Source organism: Sceloporus undulatus, chromosome 4, assembly GCF_019175285.1.
Source record: "Sceloporus undulatus isolate JIND9_A2432 ecotype Alabama chromosome 4, SceUnd_v1.1, whole genome shotgun sequence".
Lineage (NCBI taxonomy): Eukaryota > Metazoa > Chordata > Lepidosauria > Squamata > Phrynosomatidae > Sceloporus > Sceloporus undulatus.
The window spans coordinates 62,688,815-62,708,595 of record NC_056525.1 but is presented as its reverse complement, the minus strand read 5'-3'; the positions used below and the strand labels follow the sequence as shown (position 1 = coordinate 62,708,595).

Genomic DNA, 19,781 nt, shown 5'->3' with positions numbered 1-19,781 from the left:
CTTTTTAAAATTATCCCACCTTGAAAACTCCCATCAGTTAAAAATAGTTAACGGTTAACTGAAAAGTTAAAAGTAGACCAAATTCCTATTTAAAATATGAAGCTGACAAATACAGAGGTGGGCTTGTGGATCTATTGCCACAGAATGATTTTCTATTCCATTCTCAATTGTATGGCAGCTTCTACCTCAGCTGCTCCAAGTCGTATGTGAGTTCTCAAAGAATTAAACAGACCTGCAGATCTTATCTACTAGTTGTCCCTGGATCAAGCAGTTGTTGCCAATAATGATATAAAACAGATATATTTCATAATGACAAATTATATCTGAAGTATGCATGGTACATTTTGTTCTCACCTTTCCACACATTATTGACACAATTTTGGGCTTTTTTATTTTTTGTTGTTGTCATGTGTCTTCAAGTCAGCTCCAATTGTGGATGACCCTATCATTTGTTAGTCTTATTTCTAGCACAGAACTGGGTGTTTTGCATCTAAATAATTTCCCTGTCTGCATACAAATGAAAATTCAGCTTCATTTGGGTTGTAATGCTAAACTATGGTGAATGAATCTTGGTTTCAACAACTTCTCTCTTTCTCCTCATGCTTTGGCATGGCTGTGGAGGAGGAGATTGGAACTTTTCACTAACCACATTAGTCTTGGCTTAATAAATTGCAAAATGTACAAGACTTTGTACTTAGCATATCATGATTTTTTAAAAAAACCTTCAGGACTGATCTCAGGAGAAACCAGTTTTGTATAACATGACAGCAGAAGCTATCAATTTACCCTTAATAAATGGATAGCTTTCATATTCTAGTACATCAATTAACCCATATTCAGAATAGTTTATCAACTCTATAAAAATTAAATATTTATTTTAAGAAATATTAGTGAACTCTTGCTTATGAATGAAAATAAATTAGGAATTTTCAAATATAAAGACAACCCACTGGAAGTATGAGGGAGTGACAAAACTCACTGAATGGGTATTTGAATTACTGGTACAATGGCCCCATCCTATATGTGGGAGATTTGTCCCCCCCCCCCCCCCCGCGTATGGGAAAAACCAAGTACAGTGGTGCCTCGGGTTACGAAATTAATTCGTTCCGCGGCCGCTTTCGTAACCCGAAAAGCCTTCGTAAGCCGAATTGCCATAGGCGCTAATGGGGAAAAGCCGCAATTCCGTGCGAAAAAGCCGAAAAAAGCACCAAAAGTTTTTTCGTAACCCGAAAAAACATTCGTAACCCGAAACAATGATTCCCTATGGGATTTTTTCGTATCCCGAAAATTTCATAACCTGGGTATTTCGTATCCCGAGGTACCACTGTACGGCTAAACCTTTATTTGCTATGGCGGCACGTTCCTGTCCTCTGCAGCTTGCCATACACGTAAGCTCAAATCATACGTGGGCACACTATATATATATATATATATATATATATATATATGTATCAAGTTTTCAAGATCTTATAAACAACATGAAGTTACACTATAATTAAGTAATGACTGTCTCTATATTTAATCCTAGTTTATTTTGTGGTTAAACATGAAATAACAACATTTTAAGTTCTTCTGTATGTTGGCATATTTTTATCCAATATAACCAAAAACATATTGTCTCTTATACAATTTAAATCAGCAGCTAACTAAAATCATGAGATGTTGTCTCAGCAGGATGTAACTATCAATTTAACGTCCTTTAATATTAATGAGAATAATAAAGATATGGCCACACTGAAAGTAGCCCCCTAGACACCAAAGATAGATTACCTATTTAGGAAAACTGTGATCAATAGGCCACATATAGCTTTCAATGTATATTACTTGCAGCCCACAGTTGCCCTGACTCCTAAAATTCCCCTCCATGCATATTTTCTCTAGCACCTTTTTTCTCTTAGGTTCTAAAATAGATGCTTGGTATTACCATGGGGCCTTGTTATCTGGTGGGGTTTTGGTTTCAGGACCCGCCCCCTGTGGATACCTAAATCTGTGCATACTCAAGTCCCATACAGTGGTATAGTAAAATGGGGCTCCCTATGTAAAATGACAAGATCAAGGTTTACTTTTGGGAATTTATACATTTTTAAAATATTTCCAAGCCATGGATGGTTGCATCTGTGAATAAAGAATCTGTGAATATGGAGGGCTGACTGTATGGTCCACCAAACTCTTTTATTAATATGTTTGAGCAAACCCATGGAGTACAGTGGGCTAGAGTGCTAAGACCCTCTAGGCCAGGAGTGGGCAATTGTAGTGGGTCCTGGGGTGATTCCCCCCCCCCTTAAAACTGTTTGGGGAGCCATATGGACTCACACAAATGCCTCCCTAAACCAGAACTAGTCCAAATATAACTTCTGATCTGGAAAAAAAATCTTGTTTGTTAAATAATAAGCAGTGCAGACAAGTTGAGAAACCTATCCAAAAGATTACCATTTCTTCAGGCTAATAGAAGAGGCAATTCAACTCTTCTTTACAAAAAGGGAAGTCCAGATATTGTGGAGGAATCTACGACCACAAAATGGGCCCAGGACTGTACTCTGATAACTCTCCTCTAACCCCTTGTGATTTCCCCCCTCAAAAATGTTACTTAGAGAGAAACCATGAAGTAAGCTGGACTACTGCAGTTACTGCTCCTTTCCTAGAAGGGACCGTAAAAGCTTTACTGCCTGGAAAAGGGAGGTTTAAATTTGCAATGAGAAGAAACGTAAGATGCATATGCATCTCTGTCTGTCCCATGGTGCAGAAATGAGAGATTGTAAGAAACACTGGGGGTAGGGGGAAGCTGTGTGGAAGAGGTGGGCCTCTGCAGCCCTACATATCACTGGCACTGGCTAAGCCTGCTGCTGGGATGCTCCCCCAGACTATCTACCGACACATTGCCTATCCCACATATGCTAACTTCACAAACAGTCAGGATATCTGTTGCTCAGGGGAAATGCTGGAGAGAGAGAGAGAGAGAGAGAGAGAGAGAAGGAAATACTTACCGATTCATATTTAAATACTCTCCCAACTCAATGACCACAGGCTGGAACATCCCCATTTCAATCAATAGAGGCTCCAACCGTTATGGAATTTAATCTCAATTTATATCTTCATCAGAAAAAGGCAATGCAACAAAAAAGCCCTGAAAAGAAAATAATCTTGTAAAATATACATAAACAAAGCCCAGGCTATGTAATTTTAGAATCTGAATAATTCATCTAGTGAAAGAACTACTGTAGATAATATATTAGAATGGATGAAAACTAATTAGATGTCATAATAAAAAACATACCACCAATGAAGAAATGTTAAATTAAAAAAGGCACTCTTGATTTTCCTTTGTTCTAGAACTTTATAGAATACTCTAATCTGATATAGTTGATTCATTGTACAACTTCTAATGAACTACTTAACTTATCATATTGCAAAGCAAAAGCTAAAGACACCCCCCCAACACAAAATGCACATGTTAAACTACTTTGATTTGGGATGATGAGGAAATAGATTTTCATGGGAAAATGCATTAGGTTTGCTTCCCATAGGATTTCAGAACATGCTTTTCTAACATACAAATATAAAGCAATATGATATAACTTATCAATGAAATTATATTAAGGTGTAAATGACCATATTTATGAAAGTCAATTGACAAGGAATCATTTGTCTGAAGGCAATAAAATATTTGTATTAGCAATGCCAGCACAAGCCACAGTTTCAGAATCCTTGTGAAACACACATTGTTACAGATGTGCTTGATGCTAATTGCTAATGAAAAGAATTCCCACACACCAATAATATCTGTGAGTATGTACTAAATCATTCCTCACACTCTTCTCTGCTCACAGTTAAGGAAGGCTCTCTTTTCCTGGAGGATCCTTTTGTCCTGGAAGCAATCCAAGTTATCCTCTGACATTTAAACCCATGGGGAATCTTTCTATTTGCATGTCTTTGGCCTCCCACTAAGCAGATTTCAATAGGTATGACATCACTGAGATGGGGTTGGCCAGGGGTGCCTGCCTTGAGAACTTTCCATGAATTTTAGCAAAGAACAAAGAAGTCACATGGGATCTTGGAGTGAAGGGGGGAAGAAGGAAAAGGGAGACAAATAAGGAACTCCCCAGAAAGATTATCTGGGGGAGGGAGAAGTGTTTTGCTCTTTCATGACCACTTCTACAACAAATATTTGGGCCACACATTAGGCATGACTTATACATGTACTAAACACTGACTGAGAACTTCGAATATATCAAGAAACTGGAATACAACCACTGAAGTCTGTGTCTTATCATCCCCCAACTGAAATAAAACCTAACTACACAGAATGGCATCTGTCTCACATCTCCTTTCAGCCATTCTCCCTCTCACACCATTCTTCCCCTGGTCCTCCCCCCCCCCATTGTTAAAAGTAAGCAGTATAAGTAATCAGAACTAGGGGTTTCTTTTTTGCATATGCTGCTGTGTAAAATACAATATACACTGGGGATGCTACAAAATCCTAGTGACCACAGTTGAACAATGACTGCCTCTTAAGAAAATCAGGTGAAGCAGAATTTTTTGGTTCGTAGACTAAATAAAGCCTGCTTCTAAGATAAAAAAATAGGCATCAAACATCAGCAATCAGATGAGTATGAACAACATACTTTAATGTACATGGAGCTTTTTCCCCAGACCCTTTCCAAAAGGTTCAGACATGTACAGCAGTCACAGCAATAGTAAAACACCAAGAGAGTGCATCATTGAGTATTCCTGTTTCAACATCAGTGGTGTACAACTACACCAAGTTATCTATCTGTGCATTTAAAGCCAAAAGATTGATTTTTAAAAAATCTCCACAAACCAGCAAAAAAATAAGGAGAAAAAAATAAGTTGTCATTTGCCTGTGCTATTTAACTTGATAATTATGATTCCAAAAAGCTTGTGGTGATGTGACAGAAGTTGTAAATCGTAAAGATAGTCAAAATTGTTCAGTCTTCACATATGTGAAAGTATATAAAATCATTCATGAGTCAGAGAAAGTGAATAGAAAACAGCTCTTGCCCCTGCCCCCCTCACTTTCTTCCACTTTATCTAAGGCACTTAACACCACTAGATAACCAGACTGAATTTATATTCCGACCTTCCGCCAAAGAGCTCAGAGTAGATCTTTTTACCCCTCAGCCACTCTGTTCAGTAGATATCATTGAGACAGTGTGGTTTGCTTATGGCTATTTTGGGTGCTTTATAGCTGAGAAGAGATATGAACAAGGGTTTCACAACTCAAACCTAGTATTATGAATACTACTTCATATCAGATCATATAACAGTAATGGTAATTCTGGCCACTACAGTAAGATTCTTGTTTTCTGATCCCAAAACGTAAGATGGAGAATGTGTGGGGAGTGTGTTTATACAGAAATCTTGTCTTTTCAAACCTGTACAGCTAATTCCAGAGATAATTCTTATCCAAAATCCTCACCACTCAGTTTGATCTGTCCTGATGCCTGAAACCAAATAAAATACACAATGACAAAAATATAGCTTGCTCTAATATAGTGATCAATCTTTTCTGTCCTTTAATAAAATATGCCAAAAGAAGAGTCACAAACTAGTTTTGCATACACGTTAGTTAAAAATATTTTTACCTTGCCCTATATCAAAGATCTTAGAGTGGCTTACAAATAGCATTAAAACAACTTAAACACTTTAAAACAATAAAATAATTAAATAACTTAAACCATATTAAATACCAACAATAAGCTAAAAACAGATTGTTTCAAAAACAATTTACAACTATGTTTGGAATGAATTAATGAGGTCCAAAAGCTTTGATGAACAGCTAAGTTTTAACTTGGCGCCTAAATAATGTGAGTGTTGATACCAGTTGGGCTCGGAGGGCTTGAGTTGTATATAGGCTAATGAACTTTCAAAGAATTATGACCATATAATAGGATACTATAGGTTGGGTCTCTTCTATTCAAAATTCTGAAATATAAAAATACAAAATCCAGAACTTCTAGAGCTACAAGTCCTATAATATGGACATTTGTGAGGCTGGGGAGGGACACGAGACTAGAGACAGACATGAGTAAATGACCAAGAGAACTGCCACTGCCATAAAAGGTTGATGTGAGTGGCTGGAGATCTCCTGTATAGTGAACAGGTTGGAGAGAGGTGGTTAGAGACAGCAAGTTGGATTTTGAGCTGCCCATCAGTTCAGAGGCTGCTGCGACCTCTCTTTTGCCAGCTGCTTGCCTCCTCTCATCACAGTCCCAATCAGTGGAAAGTTCACTCTATTTTTCATGCCTTTTTTGAAGGTTTTTGAAATCTCATCTCTCTCTCTTGCTTCTTCAGTCCACAAATACTGCACAAATACTGATTACTGTACAGGAAATCTCTGGGAAGCCACCTGGTTCTGCCTTCAAGCCACTGTGAGCAGCACTCTTGGTCATTCGTTTGCTAGGCAGAATCAGGCAGCTGACAAACATTCCAAAATTCCAAAATATGCAAAATCCAACACACTTTAGGTCTCAAGCATTTTGGATATGGGAGACAACCTGTAATAATGTGTAGACCAAATTTAACTGTCCACTTATCTACATACCAATATACTGATTACCTCTCTATTTCTCTATCTATTCTGTTGCTGTAGTTCTTAAGCAAAACATAGGATAAATATTCAGATCATTTCTATGTTTACCTGTTGTCTCATAAGCATCACCCTTCTACAACCACTTCAAGGACTATTTCCCACATTAGGCAGGGCAAATGTTTATTTGCCATCCACCAATCCTAGCTGCAGGCACATGAACATCCCAATATACTGTACATACTTCATGAAATGGCTACAGCTAAATCACAGAGGATATCCAAGCTTGTCTGTTCTGTAAAATAATCTGTCTTCAAATCACAAGAGATCCAATCTGTACCTCTGTTATGCCCCTTTAACTACTGGGGGGGTGGGGAGGGGGTATAATTGCCATGGGGAGGATAAAATTTCCTTTCCTAACTGTATTCAAGGATTCCTACATGGTTTCCTTTTCCAGCTCTCTCCACCATGTGGCTACACTTCTAATCAAAGAGGGCAGTCTGGTGTCTGACTCCATACTACACTCGCTTTGTTTACTTGGGCTGTCTAACTAGATCCACACATGTGATGCCTGCAAGCAGGATCTGTCTAACTGCTTGCCCCTCTTCCACCATCTATTTAGTTTTATCAGATAATATCTTCTGTCAATCATTCCAAAGGTTCCTGCTGCTTTAACATCTATGTACACTTTCTGAACCAAATAGCTTCACAAACTCCTTTAAAATGTAACTTGCTCTCCAATGGGGAAATCTTAGGATCCATGTGGTTTTTGGATCTTAAACTCTAATAAGAGAATGAACAAAGTATGTATGTGTGCATGCATGAAGACAGCACAAATAACTATTACACAAGTGAGGTCTTTTATGGCTGGAAGTTATGCTGTAATGCTCGAGGTACATGTGAGCCAGAGAAAGTCTGATCCGTAGCTTCTGTGACAGCCCCCCATGTGAGCCGGTGTGGTGCAGTGGTTTGTGCACTGGATAACGACTCTAGAGACCAGAGTTCAATTCCTCGCTTGGCTATGGAAGCCCACTGAGTGACCTTGGTGTCATATGGTCTCAGCTTCAGAGGATGGAAATGGCAAACCCCCTCTGAAGAAACGTGACAAGAAAACCCCACAATAGGGTCTCCTTAAGGCCACCATAAGTCAAAAATAACTTGAAGGCACACAACAACAAGGGAAAGCACAACTGATCAAAACTGATGGGCTGGTGGTCACTTTCACTGCGCTCTCCTATCCTTTTCACCATAATTCAAATACTGAGTATCATAAGTCAGTTTCCCTACTGCATCAAATACTCCACCAGGGACCAACAAAATACGAATTAAGGCAATGCTTATTGTTAGTATCCATGCTCTCTGGATCACCCCAGAAAGCCTACTCACATGTAAGGAATTCCATATGATGGGTTTAAACTTATTTTCACATCAGCATGCTTGCTGAGACTTTTAAAAACAAACAATGCTGCCAGTTTCTTTGAATTTTTCCTCAAAAGAATGTCGAGAGCTATGAAAAGTAGTCAATCGTCAGTATAAACATAATTGTTGTGTCAACTATGAATGAAGCCAAGGCATTTCATTCAGATATGGAAAACTGAAAAAGTTAAAACTAGTGCCAACTGTTTCAAAAAGGCAAAAGCATATATAAACCATGCCAAGGAAATGGAAGAGCTTGGTTGGAGAACATGAAGCAATGCTCTCATAGAAAACTAAAATATCAATATTACAATTGTAACAAGCCAAAAGTTTAGCAATATTTTAAAGCCCTTAACAACTAAAAAGCAAGAATTATTTATCTGATTTTAATACCTCAATAGTACTTTTGGAAGTACTGTTATCCCCCTTTTTATTGTAAGCCATGTGGAGGCACAGCTATGGCCCTCCAGATGTTGCCAGATTACATCAAAGTAACACAGCAGCCTAGACGTCATCTAAATTAGCCATACAAATCAAGTGACTTCAAGGAAAGGGAAGATATATTCACTGCTTTACTACACCCACAACTATAAGTAGATGTGCCTTTTGCCACATTCCATTTTAAGGACTCAATGACATTTTAAGACCTAGATGAAGATAGGGACTGCCAGACTTACAGTAATGATCTATAAAGCATTTTCAGCAAAGGCTAGCTTTTCTTAATAGCAAGACCAACTAGTTGAAGACCAGCTATACAAAGACAGAACTTAAGTCCATGTGCTGTTTAGAGAAAAAGGAAAAAGAGAAAGGGGAAAAGATGCATATCTATGTAAGATTGCTACAATGATTTTTTTAGGAACAGGACCAAACAAATCTTAAATCTTTTTAAAATACAAATATATGCTCTAAACCATACTTTACCACTCACGTAACACTACAATTGCTACATTATGCAATTAATCCACTTCCAGAGCAAGAAGTAAATCAAGAGAAAAACAGACAAATTTTGTAAAATTGCATGGTTTTGTGCATAATGTTTACAGGTTTTCTGGCACATTATAATAGTAATACTGTTCCAGTCATTATGCAATAAATTAGACTTGAAAGATAAGAGGATTTTATGGACTACCTATTTTAGGCTGTTGTTGCTTCAGTCACTATTATAAAAGACAAGATATGATTATATAAGGTCAAGATGAATGACCAAACTGGCTAATGTCAGTAGAATAGCAATAACAATAGCGAGTACATTTCTATACTGATTACCAGTTCACTTAAGCACTCCCTAAGAAGTTTACAATGTGTAAGCTAATTGCCCCCAACAAGCTGAGTACTCATTTTAGCAACCTTAGAAGGATGCCAGGCTGAGTTGACCCTGAGAACTCACAACCTTGTGGTTTGTGAGTAAGTGGCTGCAGTACAGTCGTTTAACCATTGCACTACCAGGGCGCCTAGAATACTGGGTACTAGTCTCTTTTAGGTAGCTAACACATCACTTTGCTTTTGTGTATGCAGACATCTGAGATTGAACACTGTAGAGGGCTATGTGTACATATTCCTTGTGTGTATTTTCTACAGATATAATCTGTAAACTGCAAAGGAAGGATTATGTCATATTCCATCTGCACAGCATTTTTGAGGCACTTAAAACTCATGAGGCCAAACCACTAAGATGCTCTCCCTTCCCTGTCTACAAACTGAAACACTGACATCTTTATCAATTCATTTATAAAGAGAATACATGCTTTCTAAAATTATTTCAGTAGCTTTTTCAAAATCCTGACTCCTAGGCCTTATGACAATTTCAATTGCTGTCATGATGAGACTCACCTACCCGATTCCGCCCCCAGGGCGCTCTGATGCTGCACGCTGCTTCACATGGCACACACCATCATGGTGCACCTCCAGCGCTGCATCCATATGACACAGCGCCAAAGGAGCATTATATAGCTGTGGCAACACGGCTATGGCGCCCTTTCGAGGACGCAAAAAGGAGATGCTTTTTGTGGCTCCTTTTTGTGCCCTCAAAAGGCTGGGTTGGGGCCGCGGCGTGAGGTTGCCGTGGCCCTGATCCAGCGAGGAAAGGGGCGGTTCGAGGCTGTCTGCACAGCCCCTAAATTCTCACAGAACCTTTATTAAACTTTTGTATCATATAACTCTTTTGGTTACCTGTGACTCCACTAGTCACTGAACACTATGTCTCCTCCAGGACACTACAACAATTTAATTAAGGACACTCTTCATCCCATTCTTGGGTACCTAAAACCCTTTCTAACTGCCCTCACAGCAGCCTAACATAATCTCAATAGGTCTTCACCCCTCAGGGCACACAACTTTCAAACCTGCTCCTCCCTTTTATATACAGTTGACCCTTCTTATACACAGATTTTTTATACACGGATTCAAGTATCAACGGTTTGAAAATGTTCAAAAAAAGTATAAATTTCAAATATCAAACCTTGATTTTCCATTTTTTAATAAGGGACAGTATTTTGCTATGTCATTATATTTAATGGGACTTGAGCATCCACAGATTTTATTATCCACGGGGGATCCTAGAACCAAATGCCAGCGTATAACAAGGGTCCACTGTACTCACTAATGGGAGCAGCCCTCACCTTCTCCTGGCTTTGCTCCCATTGGCTAGTGCCAAGGTTCCAATCTGCCTGTTGTCTCCACAATTGCATTCACCATATGCTAGAATGGTTTCAGGAGATTGTCATCTGTCCTTTTAGTACCTGAGATTTAGCTTATGCAGAGACATACAGGAGTGACTGTGTAAACCCCAAAGTTCTCCAAAGTGAATGAAAAGAATGTGAAGACATGCAATCTCTCTCATTGATAGAAGTAAGTTGACTAGTTAATAGTTTTTTGTGGGTTTTTTGAGCTATGTGGCCATGTTCTGGAAGAGTATATTTTTATATTTTATGATTTAGATTGTTTGCTGCTTATTAAAGCATTTTAAAGTCTACCAGTGTTTTTTATTGTGCTTCTTTTTTGCTCTGGGTGATGGTTGGAGTTCTTGTGTTGGTATCTGTCCGTGTGTGTAGGATTTCTATATACTGTACTGTGTGGCCCAAATGTTGGTTCAGTTTGCAGATGACAAGGACCTTCAACGTCAGGAACAAACTCTTCCAGAACACAGCCACATAGTCCGACAGACTCACCAAAAACTATGGCTGCCGGCCATGAAAGCCTTTGACTTCACGTTTACAGTGGGCCCTTGGTAGCCGCGGGGATCCATTCCAGACATCCCCCCTCGTGGATACCAAAATCCACTGGTCCTATAGAATTCAATGGTGCCTGGCCATGTGGTCGAGCCATCATTGAGGACAATGGCACTTTCCCCCTGCCCTCCCCGATGCCACCCTCGCCGTTCTCACTGCAGCAGGCAGCAAGGGGTACCTCTTCTTTTTTCCTGTCATTGCTGCCGTGGGTCTTTTCCTCCTTCCCACTAACAATGACGTCGACGCCTTCCTCCTCTCGCTCTTCTCTTCCCCGCCCATGCCCTGCCGCCGCTCCTCCCCCCTCCCATCTTCTCTTGCTCCTCCTCCTCTCTTCCCCACATCCTCCACTTCTCCTCCTTCTCTTACCCCTCTCATCATCTGCTGCTCTCACCTTCCATTCTTCCCCTCCTTCTTTTTTCTAGCTCCTCCTCATTCATCTCCCTCCTCCTCCTCCACCTGCCAATGCCACCCACACCCCCCCGCAGGCTCTTCTTTTCTCCTTCTGCTCCTTCTCTTCCTGCCTCCTCCTCTTCTTCGCTCTTCCTCTACTCTTCTCCTCCTTCATGTCTTCCCTGTTGTCGCAGGTTTCGAGGTTCGAGTCCCAACCCGGCCATGAAACCCCACTGGTACCTTGGGCAAGCCAACTTCTTAGCAGCCTCAGGGAAGGCAAGGGTAAACCTTGAACAATTTTTGCCAAGAAAACCCCAGGATAAATTCACCTTAGGATCATCATAAGTCGGAACTGACTTGAAGGCAGACAACAGCCACCGCCCTCGTTCCCCAGAGAAGCACCAAGTGCAGGGCTGGTTTGGGTTGGTTGGGGCTCCATGCATCCTCCTCCTCCTTCCTCCTCCTCCTCTTATCTGCTCTTCCTCCTCTTCAGCTGCAGGTGCAGAGGAAGCGGGGAGAGGAGGAAGAAAAAGGAGGAGGAAGAGTGGGAAAGAGGAGGAGGAGAAAGGAAAATTAATAATAATAATAATAATAATAATAATAATAATAATAATAATAAATATTCCGCTTAATCACTTGGAATCCAAGCAGATTACAACAATAAAAATGAGGAAGAAGAGCAGAGAGGAGGAGGAGGAGGGAAAAGGAGGACAAGAACAGACATGGTGGGGAGAGGTGCCTGGATCGTGCAAGAGCTGCCTACCTTCCTGGTCCCTGTGCTTCTGCTGGCCTCACGAAGCCCCCCACGCCTGCTAGCACTTGACTCCTGGGGGTCACTCCCAGCCCACCCCGCCTCTTCTGCCTTCCTCCTGCCCCTCTTCCCCCCCTCGTTGCATTGCCGCTGTTTGTCTTCCTTTCCCTTCCTCCTCCTCTTCCTCGTTCTCTTTCTCCCTCGTTCTCCTTCTCCCTCCTTCTCTGCCAATGCCACCCCCATGTGGGCCTGCCATCCCGCATATGCTTAAATCCGCGGATGGCAAGTCTGCGTATACGGAGGACAGTCTGTAGTAATTAACTTCCATTACTCACTCTTTAACTATACACCCTAGCAGCAACTGTAGTGCTAGTAAAGCAGAAGTAGAAGCTATAAGACATGTTTTTTTATCTCAATTAAATCATAATTTAGTACAGCTGCAGGACGATGAATGACCCCATGACCATAATGCAGGGGTAGGCAACCTGCGGCCCGCGGGCCGGATGCGGCCCTTCGAGGCCTTGGGACTGGCCCCAGCCTGGTCCTGCCGCTGATTACCGCCAGGGCCTTTGGCCTCTCGTGTGCAGGGGCAAGGGGGGCAATTGTCTATAGACGCCTCAGAAACATGCATTTATATTAACATTTTTTAAAAAATCAGCAAATTTTTTTGCGTGTCCTCCACTTTTTTAAAAAAAGTGTCCACCATTTGAAAATGTTGTCCTACATTTGCCCCGGTTTATTTATTTATTTAAATTTTAAAGAAATTATTTAATTATTTATTTTTTGGCTTCGGCCCCCCAGTTGTCTGAGGAACAGCAACCCGGCCCCCCAGCTCAAAAAGGTTGCCTACCCCTGCCATAATGCTTCTACATTCCTATCTCTCCTGCCTTACAAGCATGAGAAGGACTTTGGAAGCTTTATTTTAGTTAATTCCAATGACTGTTTTTTTTATTTAACTAAATTTTGTTTATGTTAACTTTATGCAATAAATTGCCACTGTCACAGACTAGGTTCATGTACAGTGCTGTGCAAATTTACAGTGCTTTATAAATAAAGTTTAATAATAATAATAACAATAACAATAACAATATTTTCAAACAAGCCCACTTCAGCTTTGGGTATTTAAGCTGTTTTGTAGAAACCAAATATAATAGTTGGTCCAACTTGTTCTGAACATCATGACAAACAGTAGTAACTAAAACTGAAGGTAAAAGCAACCAAAGTGCTTCTCACAGCTGCAAAGGAGGAGGGGTAGTGAACATGCAAACTAGATGCCTGCTACAATATACTGTATGCCATCTATATCTACAATATAGATCCACCTATCTACATCCCCAATCCCTCTGCCCTCCACAACCACTGCTCCTTATGCTTTTTTTAGCTGAATAAAACTTGGGGTCTCAGCTGGTTATCAATTCACACATCCTGCCACAAGCAGTCAAAAGACAACTGGAAGTAATGCAATGTCACTTCAGATCACCCAAAACTGTGGCTGTGACAGCACACTTTGGAGTTCCAGAGTGACTAAACTGGTCCTCTGGGCTTTGCTGCATGCCTGCCTGTGGTTCAAACTGAATTGAACTGTGTGAATGCGTTTACCCAAGCAATTTATTTCTTTAAAAAAATCCTTATTACCCATTTCTAGATCAGGGTAAAAAGGATTGGACCTGGAGGGGGGAGGTAGCTGGGATTTTAGGAAGGGGGGGGGGTCCAGACTAAGTGCCACCATTATAATGGGGCTTGGATGCAGCGGTGCAGCAGCACACACCATTCATTTTTCTAATGGAAGGGGGGGGTCCGGACCCCAAGAACCCCCCCCCTTGGCTACGTCCCTGCATGCAACAAAATGTTAATATGTGAAAGTTCTTCAGATTTCCAGCCACCTCAAATGGCATTCCACCCACCCAACACTAACAACCAGTTAGTGTTTTATGGCTACTGAGGATGTTCAGTCATTCTTAGTCTATTTTAGGATCTCACCTTGGACTGTAGATTCCTTTTAAAAACCTGGTTCTGCAGATCCCGAGACTCCATCTCCCACCCCAAGTTTACCAAAAGCCACAATATGAGACCTTGTTTTATCATAGCTCAAGCTTCATTGTTGCCCCCTGCCTGCCACATCTCACCATAGTATTATATTCTGATATCCCTCTTGGTGCATTGTCACAATAGGTTGTCTCTGCCAAGGTGGCAGAATCAATGAAACCATCTCACCATGGTAAGTATCCATATATGTCCCCTTATCAGATATGGGGAAAGAATTGCCACATCTTTATTTTCATGTGCTGATTTTTTTCTGCAAGGTATTTTGTTTGGATACAGGTTTAAACCTATAGATTTTTTCACCTATTAATGGTTTTAAGAGACACTAAGAGCCTTAAAGATACAAGCTAATACTTAGCATCAGAGGTTTTGAGCTTGAAGATCCCTAATATCTGACAGGCAAAGTATCCCCAGAGCACTCAACATCATCTTTGTATAAAACTACAAAGTAAAATAACCTAAACTTTCAAAATTGTTGCAACCAAATTTCCCAAACATTTTCTTCCCCCTCCTATTCAGTCCTAAAATGTTTATTTCAAAGTCATTGCCACTACTTTAAAAGGAATGTTTAAATAAGATTGTTCTAGCCTGAAGCTTAGAAAAGCCTAGTAGCATACATGCATATAAACTCTGCATTTTAGCTCTATTACCCAAAGGAGCAAGCATAATATCATAAACACGAGTATTAAGTAGGCAAAGATATGCATACTCACTACTTCTTTCTGTGAAAATCTTTTAAAATAATTCTGTATCTTTTTTTAGGGAGTACAGTACATTCTTTCTAAAAGTAAAAATACTGTATGCATACAGAATTACACCAGTCTTTTCTATACTTATCTCTACAATGAAATGCTAATCTTAAAGTCATGTGAAAACTTGACTTCAATTCCAGAGCTCCCATTAGTCACAAAAGGGAATCATTACTGGATGTCAATTGCACTTATTCATTTGGGTTCTGCTCTGCACAGTCAGCACATCCCTATCCAAGTTAAAACCTGCAAGGAACAGGTGACAATAAAAGTAAGGACAAGGTAAATATAATAGCCTGTTCTAATTTCATCACTTGGGGTATATCAATGCCATTACAATATGATTAACACTTTCTCTAGCCTGTTAAACATCTGCTTATCTACTACAGAATAATTCTTTGCTAATAAATTATTAGCTGTTTTGAGAGATCAATAGAAGCAGCAGCATCTATAATCAGAAGCAGCATACATTTCTGGATGTTGTATCAGAAGGGGAATTTTTTTTTTCAAATGTTGGTACCACAGGTCTACTTTAAGGTGTGATTCAGAGGCGGTGCCCTTGATGCTATTTTAATATAGCATAACAGATGGAGGACATTAACGGTCACTGACATTTCTTTTGACAATGAACAGTAGGTAAGCTGGTGGAACTGACTGGAAGACAGAAAGAGAGGGTGACAGCTGCTGTTTTAATATCTAACAGCCCCTTTACTAGGTGTCAGGCTATACAATTCAGAGAATCTTAGCAATGCCATTTCCAATATTTATGTACGCTGAAATGAAATAAGCTTGTAAATGTTTTTATCTGATTTCTGAAATGATAACCATAAGGATTAGAAGAGGGTGTAAACAAAGGGAAAAATTCCTTGCAATTTTTAACAAATTAAACTTCAGATATTCTGGACAGCAATGAACACGTCACTACTAGTAAAGGCTCTTATTGTTTCCCTATATTATTCTGAATATATTCTGATTTCTCCCCCACTGTACATCACTTAGTAATTACTAAGGCTGCCTACAAGTACACATTACAGGACTACTGGGGCTATTCTGGAAGCCACTCAGCACATTCTGTAGAACATACCTATTATTCTCTAGAGCTGAGATTCAGAGAAAACTAGTTCTGCCAGTTTGCAGTAGAAGCCAGCTGTGCATAGCACTCACTGGTTGACGCCAGTGGTGACATCACAATCCTTTATCTACTACCCAGAACATTTTTTCAAAGTATTGAAGACAATACAAGATTAATCCATCAGAAGAGTATGCACAACATAATTTCTTTTAAAGACAGCCCTTCTGAAGTATAGGTATGCTTGGGGGTTTGGGCAAGGATGGACAGTAGCGATGACTAGAATTGCTGGTAAGTATATCTATTTCTGTCATTTATATTGTGAGGACCATGAGAGAGGAGAGCTGATGTTGCCACACAGTAATGAAACATCTGTTATGTACACTTTTGCAAAAACATAGCCTCTTTTCAGATTCTCAGAAGGCTATATTTTTTTGTCTTTTATATACTGTAGTTATGGCCATGACCTGTTGCACCAAAGGTCCTGCCTATGTATCCTTTAACAAACTGACATGGCTTCCCTTTTGGATTTTTCTCTCTCTTTTCATGATACTTCTCTCTCTCAAAGATAAACCGAAAGTCTGTGAAATATATTAATCAAATCTATTTTCAGATATCACAGTCATTTCTCAAGGAGGCCACCTGATGGAATTTAGCTGAGAATGCTGAATAACTTCATCAGTTTTATCCCTTAATTATATGCTTAAATTGTTTTAAGCACATTGTTTGTATATTAATATATCTTATTTACAGTATTTTTATTATTCACGTACAAACCTAAAACAAAAGCTTAAAACATTTTTGTAAACCCAACTGAAGAGAACAAGATATAGAATTATCTCCAGTGAGGCTTCTTAAAAGTCATATGCCTATCCCAGCATGACTACATTATTCAGAGATCAGCATTTGTCAACTGCTAGAAATTGCACTAGGAGGTTACTATAATGATCAGTTATCTTCATGCCAGCAACCTAGAAGTCACACTCAGCAGAAAGCTGGGGGGGGGGGGGGGGGCAATCACCCACCATCTTTTAAAGCAGATTTCTGAAATGCTATTCTTATTCACCATGAACAACAATCCTAATATTCTCTGCATAGGCCTTAGTACTATCCCCAGAAAAGCAGATTTTATTGAAGAATCCATTGTTTTGCATTTGTCAGCCAGCATTATGTAGTGGTTTGAGTGTTGGATTATGACCAGGATTTGAATCCCTGCTTGGCCATAGAAACCTGCTGGGTGAACTTAGGCAACTTATAATACCCTCTCAGACTCAGAGAACGCTTGTTTTCTGCGCTCCAGAACACAGGACTCGGAGCAATGGATTCCAACTACAGGAAAAAAGATTCCACCTAAACATTAGAGGACTCTGGCAGTAAGAGCTGTTCAACAGTGGAACAAACTGCTTGTAATGTGGTGGAGTTTCCCTCTTGGGATGTTTTTAAACAGAGGTGAGATGGCCATCTGTAGAAGGTACTCTGACTGTGTATTCCTGCATAGCAGGGGGTAATAATAATAATAATAATAATAATAATAATAATAATAATAATAATCCGGGCAGTTGACAACAGTAAAATATGAAATATAACAATTAAAAACACTTTATCCCTCCCCCCTTAAGACAATATTAAACAGTGTAACATATTAAAACAAAATATCAAAGCATAAAAACAACAATTAAAAACTAAAAACCCTGATGTCCCTCTGTTGATCCTCAACCATAACTAAGATGGGGCCACGGGAGGAATGAGGGAATCAGGGAACCTGGGCCGGGATGGTTAATCTGGAAAGGCCTGCCGGAAGAGATCCGTCTTTTTTAAAGCTGTCTAATGATGTTATCTGACGGATCTCATCCAGCAGGTCGTTCCAGAGTTTGGGGGCGACAGCAGAGAACGCCCTCTGGGAGGTCGCCGCAAGCCTAGATTTTAGAGGCTGCAGTAAGTTCCTCCCAGAGGACCGGAGAGCGCGGGGAGGATTGTACGGGAGGAGGCGGTCCCTGAGATAGCTTGGACCCAAGCCATTTAGGGCTTTAAAGGTGATAACCAACACCTTGTACTGGGCCCGGAAGCTGATAGGCAGCCAGTGGAGGGACCTCAAAACCGGAGTAATGTGGTCCCTCCTAGATGTTCCTGAGACAAGCCTGGCTGCCATGTTTTGAACCAGCTGTAATTTCTGAGTCAAGCACAGGGGTAGCCCCATGTAGAGTGCATTACAGAAGTCAAGGCGTGAGGTTACCAGCGCGTGCACAACCGTCTCGAGATCCCTTACTTCCAGAAAAGGGCGCAGCTGGCGTATCAGCAGAAGCTGATAACAGGCACTCCTGACCGTCGCATTTACCTGATTTGTCATCAGGAGCGACGAGTCAAGGAGCACCCCCAGACTGCGAACACAGTCACTGGAGGAGAGTGTGACCCCATCCAGGACTGGAGGTTGCAACCCAATTCTTGGTTTCGGGGCCGCTACCATGAGCACCTCCATCTTGTCTGGATTCAGTTTCAGTTTCCTCATCCAGCCCATTACCGCCTGAAGACATTCATTGAGAGAAGAGATGCCATCGGAATTCGAGGCCGATGAACGAGATACGGAGAAATAGATTTGGGTGTCATCAGCGTACTGATAACACCCAGCACCATGACTCCGTATTATCTCACCTAGCGGCTTCATATAGATGTTAAATAACATCGAGGACAAAATAGCCCCCCTGAGGAACCCCACAAGTGAGGTACCTCTTACTGGAGCTACAGTCCCCAAGCAGCACCCTCTGAGACCTGCCCGAGAGGAAGGACCGGAACCACTGCAAAGCAGTGCCCCCTCAGGCGGTCCAAGAGGATGCCGTGATCTATAGTATCGAAAGCCGCTGAGAGGTCTAAGAGCACCAACAAGGTCAAACTCCCTCTGTCAATGCTCAGACGCAGATCGTCGGTCAAGGCAACCATGGCAGTCTCAACCCCAAAGCCTGTCCTAAAGCCGGTTTGAAAAGGGTCTAGATAATCGGTTTCATCCAAGACAGCTTGGAGCTGAAGGGCAACCTCCCTCTCAATCACCTTGCTCAAAAATGGGTTGGACTGGATGACTGTCCCTTGTGGTCTCTTCCAACTCTATGATTCTATGAAGGCAATGGCAAACCACCTTTGAACAAATCTTGACAAGAAAACCCAGTGACTGTAGTATTTTAAGCCTTAAGAGAGCTATAAAAAGTACTACAACAATCTAAAATACAGTAAGATAATATAAAACACAAGAAGGATGTAAGGATTATATAACAACCAAGATAAAGCATCATTAAAAGAGTAGGAAGTTTATGCAAATCATCTTCAGTCACTCTCAGTAACTGATAAAAGGCATCTGTGTGCTGTTCTCTGCAAGTGGCCTTAGGATTGTTGTAAGTTGGAAACCTTAGGGTTATCAGAAGTCGCCTAGGATCACCATAAGTCAGAAATGACTTGAAGACACACACATACATACACAAAACCAGCTTCATTTATATACTGCTTCATACTGAACTAACAGTGCCTAAGCAGTTTACAACTGTAATCTAACTGCCCCCAATAATCTGGGTACTCATTTTAGCGACCTCGGAAGGATGAAAGC

General features: G+C 40.7%; 1 protein-coding gene across 3 annotated transcripts in view; it reads right to left on the bottom strand.

Moving 5' to 3' along the window:
- Positions 1–19,781, bottom strand: part of USP49 (ubiquitin specific peptidase 49) — a 63,762-nt gene that overhangs the window by 19,367 nt on the left and 24,614 nt on the right. For all 3 annotated transcript variants that reach the window (XM_042463420.1, XM_042463418.1, XM_042463419.1), the window contains exon 2: positions 2,985–3,124. The gene's annotated coding sequence lies outside the window, so the exon portion shown is untranslated. The remainder of the gene's footprint in view (positions 1–2,984; positions 3,125–19,781) is intronic.